Below are 7944 nucleotides of genomic sequence, written 5' to 3' on the forward strand. Positions count from 1 at the left end.
TATGATGGGAGACTGTTACTTCAGTCCAAGCATATTTCTATGCCCATCGCAGAGATTACAAGGTCAGGGATTAGTATCTGACTAGATACGGAGGGAAAATAATCATAAGATTAAGTTGATATGCCTTTGATAGATATGAGGAAACCAAAGGCATCAAATTCAAGAAAAAGATTGGGCAGTCCTTTCCTAAGTTAGGTTGATAAAATAACGACATGATCCTTAAGAAGAGGCAAAACTGGATAAGGGACATCAGCTTGCATCAACCAAACAAGGACACGGTTTTGGAAGGAGATATAACTCAAGATTCTCGTTTTAAGCCCGGGTACACTTTATGTCTAACAAGGAAATTATCTAAGCATTTATTTTTATGTGTTTGGTCATGGAGTGATAACGGAAAAAACAGCTTTGGGTCATGGTTCACTAAATAAGAACATGGCCTAATTTTGGGTTTAAGCAAACAAACTACTAACCTTCTATCAGTACATCAAGCACCAGAGCAAACACATATATAACACCTAAATAGGTTACCTAAAGAATGGAGGATAGCTATTTCATTGAAGTTTATAATACAACATTACACCATATTAGGTAAAATCACTGGTTACTGGAATAAAGATGAGAGAAGCATTTTGGATATATAGGTGACAAACACGATGCAACAATCAGGATGCATGCTCGTCTTATGCGTCCTCACTGATTTTGCCAACATAATGTGGCAATAACGTTCTATATCAGTGGCATACTTACGACTCTCGATATTTTACTAGTCGTCAGCTACACATACGTTTTCGAGGTTAGTATACCTGCAGAAAATTCCATCACAGCCCATTTTTCCCATGATGCAGTTCACACATTATCACAGTTTATACTCCATATATTGCTATATTGAGGCTAGCTCATCATTAAGCGTCGAGCCACGCATAGGCGCTGTTGCCACACTTTAACCATAGGGCAACCCATTATGGTAACTCACCTTCTTACCTGAGCGTAGGTGCGTCGTTACAAGTACATTACACTTCTCAGTATTCCCATGTCTATATACCCGTACATATCATGGGGTACTGAATTACATTCCCAAAAAAAGTATTTACTCCACATCGCAGCCTTCATATATACATATGTGGAACATGTATATAATCAAGCGCCACAATTAAGCACTTCCCTAGACCGACGTTTGTTCGGTCATGCTCTCACATCTCACCTTACCTGAGCGTCGATCCATTCAGAACTGAATGGCCTCAAAAATAACAATACACATGTATGCAATACCACCCGATTGTGGGTTATGGTTTTTAAATAAGCCACCCGATAGTCCTTAGTTTAGGGCTTAAAAGAGGATGTCGCTAGCATTATAGTTTTTTCAAAACTATTTTTCAAAACCAAACAACGTGTTTAGTTGAAAATAGGTTTTCTAAAACCAAAACTTTGTTTTTAAAATACGTATGTGACCGTATAAACTTAATCCTGCTCCGATACCAGCTGTGGCAGAACCTCCCAAGTTATTAGGCCCACATGCACCTGTCCTTGTCTCAAAGACCTCAGACGACTATGCATGTGCACCAGATAACTTAACAGAATCTGTCCGAGTGTCCCAAGGACCCCAGATAAACCACTTACAACCAGGATCGCAAGATTAAGTAACACAAATCACACACACCAACATTTTGCAGCGGAAATCTTATTACCAAATTTTACAAGTTACATCAAGTTTTACAATGTAAATGATCGGACTGATTACAAAAAGTGATTCAAAGAAGTAACTTTGAACTGTTATAAATTATTTGTAGTTTTGAAATATATGCTAGCTTAAGTGACCATCCTCAATAAGAAGTATAGAAGAGTTACTTAGACTTATAAGAAGGCCGAGCCCACCGGCACTTAACACCATCATCAACAGCACAAAACTATAACCTGAAAAACAACAGGGAATAAAACCCTGAGTATGGAATTACTCAGCAAGACTTACCCGACTAAAGAAAAGACTCTCAAGGATATGCTGGATTTAGGAATCAAGGAGAGGCTCTTAGCAAGAATCAACTTAGATACTTTTGCAGAAATAGCTTACTAAAGTGAGTCCTTACTTTCAATATTTTAACGCCAGATTAAATATTAATAGACTCTGGTTGCATCTAGTCTAATTTCACCATCTCATCAATACAACATCATTTTTATTCATAAGGTTTACATTCTGACTTAGGTTGCAGGGCAGTGATCAAGTCTCCACTCTCCGGGGATATAACGGCGATACGAATCGATTTACTCAGCTGAGAATCTCTAACCACACGACATATGTAGCACTTAACCCTTGCATATGTCAACCGTTCCCACAGATCCTCCACAACGCGAACCGGTCCGCGCTACCCGGGAGCACAGTACTCCTCCATCCAGCCTCCAGCCAGGAGGGTACACGCTACTCCCACCATCTCCCACGCCCAGTGCGCGGTTGTCTTTTCACGTATGGAATAGCCGGGTTCAAGCTTACTCTGTCCCATTTATAGGGCATGTGGCCAGTTAAGATAGTCCTTGATCATACAGGCCTACATACACATCCAATCCTTAATTGACCCGGGCAGAGCATCACCTGTTCCTAGCCCAAGTCGCGAGTTAAATACTTCCATCCTTAGGATTGTTCTGTGTTCCTTAGGATGAAGAGAGCATTATAGGGAACTTTGCAGTAAGATCCCACCATGCTCCCAATGAAAATATTCTTGCAGATAGAAATCATCCTTCCTCAGGATAAACCTGAGCTAGGCATAAGTGCAAAGGACAAACTCTATCTGCTTATAAGCAGGGCTAAGCATTTTTTGTAAATTATATTTTGATACTTCACCAGAAGTATCTAAAAAAGGAAAGGATTTCAAGGTAGCCAATGCATTAAAGGGTTTCCAAGCAACTCCTATAAACCTAATGCACATTCACTAGACTTAAAGTGTGTAAAAATAATTTAAAAACACAAAAAAGGGGTTGCATGCACCGGGGCTTGCCTGAGTAACACTAGGTTAGTGTTTGTTAGCCGACCACATGACGAGCATCCATTGGCTTGGCACTCGTTCAGATCCATCTTCCGGTTCGTTCATCAGCATCATCCTGCGGATTAGCCCGCGCTTGGTATCGACTTGACTCTTTTCCTTCGTCTTACTTGATTAATTATCGTACATCATAAGATGCACAATGCACATGTATGAGCATAAAGTAACCGGATGATACAAAAAAGAGAATCAAATATTTAGCGGCAAGACATCGACACAATCCTACGAAAGCACTAGACATCTATAACTCACTAAACACAACAATCACGATTTTTCTAGTTTTACCAGATTTAACTAGCGGGAATAATAGATCAGCTTACCCTGATCGAATCGACCCGATAACCGCGAGGGCGACGACGGCTTGGCGAGGAGGTGAGCGAGACGTCGCAGCACGCGGAGTGAACTCAGGACGATATCGAGAGCGCCGATGCTGCCGTAGCGAGATCGAGACAAGGACGAGGATGACAATCAGGTGTAGCGAGACAACAGAGAATAGATGGCATAGTAGACGTCTCCACGGCGGCATCATAGTACCACTGTGAGGTCTAGTAGTAGCTGACAACGCTGGCGAGTTCCACAAGCCGGAGCGTGCACGACATCAAAACGGACGAGCACGTGACCTGGTGACCCAGCACAGGCACACACGAAACCGAGCTCCATGGCCAAGCGCTTGAGTCGGTGAGCGTGCAGCCGTGGAAAAGAAACGACGACTGGAGGCGCTGCCTGGCGAAGGAAAGAACGCGCCCCACTTTGGCTAGAACCAGCGGCACGATGGCTTGAAGACTGAGCGAGGCGAGCAACGTGTTGGAGTTGCTGGGGAGCTCGCGCGTCTGGGAAAATCTAACGTCGACGAGCAGGAGCGAGCGTTCCTGGTGCTGGAGCAGCCCGGCCAGCAGTATGAAGCGCGCAGTGGTGCAGTGGTGAGATGGGTGGCGTGGGTGATTCCCAGGGTGTTCAACGCATCTTGTGAAGGAAGTTTCCAGGAGCTGAATACGTGGGAAATAAATGACGTGAATGAGATGCAGAGGTGGCGTGAGGAAGAGCTTCAGTACGTGGCCGGTTGCACAGAACCGAGGGAGAGATACGTGAGGAAATTCTCCTTCCAGCTATCTCTATCCGTATGAGAGAAAAAGAATACGGTAGCTCTTGGGATAAGAAGAAGAGTAGGCGGTGGGGATATTCCATGGAGATAGACATGCTCTAGAAAACAAAAGGGATGAGGATGGCTGAGACATAGGCGAGCATGTTGAACCCTGGCCCCCAAAACTGACACAAGTTTCAGTTTCAACCTTGCAAAACAGAGGGAATTGGAGGACGATTTTCTTCCAGTTCTAAGTAATGACAGGAAATCAATGCTTAATAAGAATGGTTCTCCGATAATAACTCTTTATATTTGGTGTAATGATCATCCACCAAAGTTCAGGAATTAATAATTAGAAGGGTCCAAAACTGAGAGGAATATGCGTCTTCTAAAAATTCAGAAAAGCTGAATCACGTTTCAGATTCTAAAACTGCACCTGGCGCCAAATGAACCCCCCATCTTTAAACCCCTTTGATCCTCACTAGTGCAAGCAATACATGCCAATCTTAGTTAACAAAGATTGTTCCCAACATATAGATTTAAATGTTTGCTGCAGCAGCCTTAGGTCAAAGATTCATGGATCAAAAGTTATGGTGCTTCAAAGTGGGATGAAAATACTGAAATTCAGATTCAGCTAACTGAACCAAAAGCTGAACTCGCACCTGACAGAGAGAGTTTGAACACAATTTACTCCAACACCAGTGCATCAACCTACAACGGACCTGTACCAAGATTGCTCACTAATACAAAGTCTTCAACTTTGTTTTAATGGTTACTATCAAAAGCTCAACTGACCTCAAGTTATCGAGCACCAAAGTTGGGGCAGCACCAGCGAACTCAACAATTCAGCCTAGCTGAATTTGGTTCAGCACACCAATGTCTGACATAGCGACTTGGAGCAGCATTTTCTCCCCTTTCTAAACAAGCTCAAGGAGATGAAACTTAATAGAAGTTACTCACCACACTACCCTCTAAGACTTCTCTGTGGAGAGTGCATGCCATAACATCAAAAGTTTATCACAACAGAGATCTGAAGTTTGCTAAAAATGCTGAAACTGCACATCAATTTCTGAATCAAAGTCCAGAAATCACAAGTCTGACAGCTCCACTTTGGACCATCTTTTCTCCAAGTTCCAAGTAGCTTTAGGGATATGACCTTTAACCAAAAGTTGCACACCAACATGTGGTCTTCAAACTTGATACAACAATATTAGCCCAACACCACATGGATCAGGCACCACAAAGCTCCAAAGTTGAGCCAAACACACTAAAATTCCGACTTGGACAATTACACCAAGTCTGAAATCCAAACCTGTCAGCCTCTCTTTGGACTAGTTTTACACCCAGTTGCACATGGTTTTAGGGGCAGGTTGCCTAAGCAAATTTGTATCCCTAGTATAGCTCTACAACCTTGTTATAATGTCCACCTTCAAACTGTTTATAGATCAAAAGTTATGAGGACCCAAAAACAGCTAGTTGATATTATTTTCAGCATACTTCAAATCTGATTCAAAACTGAATTAAGCATTTTACTCGGTTCGGTTCTAATTACCTCGGTCTGCTTAATTGTTAAATAACGACAAAACCTGTGAACCCCTTTTAATTACATAGATTATCGAAATGAAAATGGCACCAAACTCGAACCTTTGCGAGATAATTAAAATTTAGTGTCCATTTTATTCATCGCTATCACGTGTTAAGGTCCGCACTCGTGGTCGAGCAGACGATAAACACATGGGGTGTTATCGGCGCGCGTCAGGATAAGGTGTCAGGCCATCCTTGCACTAAATGCTTCTACAATACGATCGGTTGGTGTGGCGATCTGGCCAAGGTTGCTTCTTGGCGAAGACTGATCCTCGGGCGAGCCGAAGGTGTATCCGTTGCTTGAGGGGGCCCTCGGGCGAGACGTGAATCCTCCGGGGTCAGCTGCCATTGCCCGAGGCTGGGCTCGGGCGAGGCGAGATCGTGTCCCTTGAGTGGATCGAGCCTTGACTTAATCGCACCCATCAGGCCTTTGCAGCTTTGTGCTGATGGGGGTTACCAGCTGAGATTAGGAGTCTTGGGGGTACCCCTAATTATGGTCCCCGACAGTAGCCCCCGAGCCTCGAAGGGAGTGTTAATACTCGCTTGGAGGCTTTTGTCACACTTTTTTGCAAGGGGACCGACCTTTCTCGGTTGCATTTCATTCCGGTGGGTGCGTGCGAGCGCACCCGCCGGGTGTAGCCCCCGAGGCCTCGGTGGAGTGGTTTGACTCCTTCGAGGTCTTAGCGCGTTTCGTAATGCTTCGGCCGGTCTGGTTGTTCCCTCATGCGAACTGGCCGTAGCCCGGGTGCACAGTCGAGTCCCAAGTTCTCGGGCTAGTATGTTGACGTTGTCAACGGTTTGGTCGGAGCCGGGTTTGCGAGAGCAGCCCCTGAGCCTCCGCACAGAGCGAGAGGACGGTCAAGGACGGACTCGACTTTTTTACATACGCCCCTGCGTCACCTTTCCACAAGGAGGAGGGGGGAAAGCGCCATGTTGCCCTCGGAGGGCGCTGAACATGGTGTCTCCAGTGAGTTGCTAACGGTTAATCCGAGTGGACGCCCGTGCCCCATTCATTAGGGGTCGGCTAGTGGCCCGGAGGCGCGCTCCAAAAGTACCTGCGGGTGATTTGCCGGACCCGGTCCCCTTTTGACGGGGTCCGAGGGCTCGATGCCTCCCTTTGGTGGGATTCCGTTACAAAATCGTTCCCGTTGGTCTCGGAAATGTCCTAGGGTACCTCGGGAGCGTAGCCCGAGCCTTGGTTATGTATCGAACGTACCCAGGGTCATCCCTCGCTCTGCGTCTGAGACGGCTGTCGAACCCTTTGGGGGCCAGCCTACGAACCCCTGATCAGTAGTGGGCGCGGAGCCCGAGTGCTCTGAGGCGGCCGTTGAACCCTTCCGAGGGGCCAGTCTTTGAACCTCTGATCAGTAGGGGGCTCGGGGCCCATTTCCTTCACGGAGAAGGATCCCTTTCGGGTATCCCCTTTCCTGGCCCTGTTGTAAGAGAGAGAAAGAGGAAAAGGGAAAGGATACAAAATCGAACGACGTGGCACACCTTTTTTTAACGCGGTCATTATGGCGGAAGCGAAGCGTCGCCTGCTTCGCCTGCCAAAGGTGCCGCCTGTCCTGCCGCAGAGTTAATGTGATGGGACGAGTGGTTCACGGGGCATCCGTTGCGCATGCGCGAGCCGTTCGAGGAACGGAACACGGGCGCGTCGTCTTCACGCCGTGGGAGAGGGTTCTCTCGCTGTCCCAGGAGGGGACATGAGTTTGGCTGACGACTTGACCGCTGCTTCCGCCCGCCTGCCACCGCCATTACTGCCGGCCCATTTCTGGCCGTATCGACCGTCGCGCCTTCTCCCGCGGCTGACTGACCCATGACTGGTGTGCTCGGTTGGCACTGTCGGGTCATGCGCAGGGTCGCCTCGAGTCACGGTACCGGTTCCGCAGTCGAGAGGGCGCGGTACTGACGCAAGTGGCTGTGTAGTTTCTTGCACGTAGCAACCGGCGCGCCGGTTACATGACGTGTGGGCCTGGGCCTCCATGCTGGACGCGTCGAAGTCGAAAGGGTGCACCCCCTTGGTGCGGTTGCATGCCTCCTGCATGACGGTCCGCCCTTTCACCCGCTGGTCTGGGCGAAAGTGGAGGAATGCTCGTAACCATTGGGCAGTTGCGCGCATCGCGCGCGGTGGTTTTGGCTCCTTCTATCCTGGGCCAGCTTGCACGATGCGTGGGACCCAGCCCCCGTGTCGTAGGGGGAGGACCTTGGAGCGTGTTGGAGAAGACTCAGCCCGCGACGGCTGAGGACGCA

General features: G+C 47.2%; 1 long non-coding RNA gene across 1 annotated transcript; it reads right to left on the reverse strand.

The window, feature by feature from the left end:
• Positions 1-3204: 3204 nt before the first annotated feature.
• On the reverse strand, positions 3205-4635 carry LOC118472188 (uncharacterized). Its single transcript, XR_004850173.1, has 2 exons — positions 3564-4635; positions 3205-3459 (listed from the first exon to the last, which is right to left on the reverse strand). It is a non-coding gene; the product is annotated as an uncharacterized lncRNA (long non-coding RNA).
• Positions 4636-7944: the final 3309 nt, after the last annotated feature.

The sequence above is a fragment of the Zea mays genome, chromosome 6 (genome assembly GCF_902167145.1).
Source record: "Zea mays cultivar B73 chromosome 6, Zm-B73-REFERENCE-NAM-5.0, whole genome shotgun sequence".
Classification (NCBI taxonomy): Eukaryota; Viridiplantae; Streptophyta; class Magnoliopsida; order Poales; family Poaceae; genus Zea; species Zea mays.